At 34.9% G+C, this 1,318-nt stretch overlaps 1 protein-coding gene across 1 annotated transcript in view; it reads left to right on the forward strand.

Moving 5' to 3' along the window:
* Positions 1-1,318, forward strand: part of Qpct (glutaminyl-peptide cyclotransferase) — a 36,370-nt gene that overhangs the window by 31,715 nt on the left and 3,337 nt on the right. The gene's annotated exons all lie outside the window — the stretch shown is intronic.

The following is a 1,318-nucleotide window of genomic DNA, read 5'->3' on the forward strand; positions in this document are numbered from 1 at the left end:
TTTTTTCTTTCTTTAAAATAAAAATAACTGATGTCAATAAAAAAAATAAAAAAATAAAAAAAAATAAAAGCAACACAGGTATTATGCAATATGAACACTAGGCTCAAAGCATTCTGTTAATTTTGTTCTTAAGATAAGCTGTTAAATTATTTGTTTAACTTCCTATGTGGGGCTGGGAAGATAGCTCAGTGGCTTAAGTGCCTGCCTGGCAAACACCAGATCCTGAGTTCAATCCCCGTACGAAACACAACAAAACAAAATAAAGCAACGCTCCCCACACAAAAAAACTTCTTATGTGTAAGGGGCCAGTTTTACAATTGAATAGTTTAACTTACCTCACAGAACATAAAAATGGTCCTTTTACTTTGAGATTTAAAGGTATTAATATAAATGTGTCAGGGTAAGTCTTAAACATAAAATTATAGGCAATTAAATAAGTTTCTTTAATCCTCAGAATCATCACCAACCAGCCATTTTGAATTCCTCTTCTCTTCGGCAAGCTGTGGAAGGCACCCGTATTTCTGAAATGTGGCAAAATGACTTACAACCGTTGCTGATAGAGCGATATCCAGGATCCCCCGGAAGCTATGCTGCTCGTCAGGTGAGAACATGGGAACAGATCTAAAGCTTGTGAAATAAACACTTTGCTTTCCCACAAGGGATAATGTTATGGCTTGATCAATATCTGCATCCGTCATCTTATTAGTCACTATCATGGACAATGAAGAAAGTCAAGTGACTGCAAATAAATTCAGTGATATCTGTTAATCTGAACAGGTTTATGTGTGAAATCTGTCTGAGGTACAACACTGGACACAATACTAAGTCCTCACCTCTTGACCTTTTCGATAACATACTACTATGTCTCCTAACCTAGTTTCATGGATCCTAAAACTCTGACATCGACAGCTTCTGATGGTTCTTCTGGCAGCTCCAGGCTAAGAGCGAGTCACCGTTCTGTCAGCCTTTGTGCCTGGGGAGAAATCATTTTTTCCCCAAGGAGCCAGGGATAAAGTATTTCCTATAGAGCAGAGTTTCTTAAACTTCTGACTCTGACCCCCAATAAATATATATTGCATAGTTTATGCATACAAGCATACAAATATGTTTAACTCAAACAGAAATTTTGTGAAAGTCTTACTCTTATTACTTGTAATTTACTTCAACATTGTTAATTCTATTTTGCCAGTTTTTCAAAATGCCAGTTATTACCCCCAAATCTGATTATTTTTTTATGTTTTATTTATTTATTTATTTATTTATTTATTTATTTATAAAACCTCAAAACAAGATTTTAGGAGAGTAACAATGGTTAGTA

This window comes from Octodon degus, unplaced genomic scaffold (assembly GCF_000260255.1).
Source record: "Octodon degus isolate 3935 unplaced genomic scaffold, OctDeg1.0 scaffold00020, whole genome shotgun sequence".
Classification (NCBI taxonomy): Eukaryota; Metazoa; Chordata; class Mammalia; order Rodentia; family Octodontidae; genus Octodon; species Octodon degus.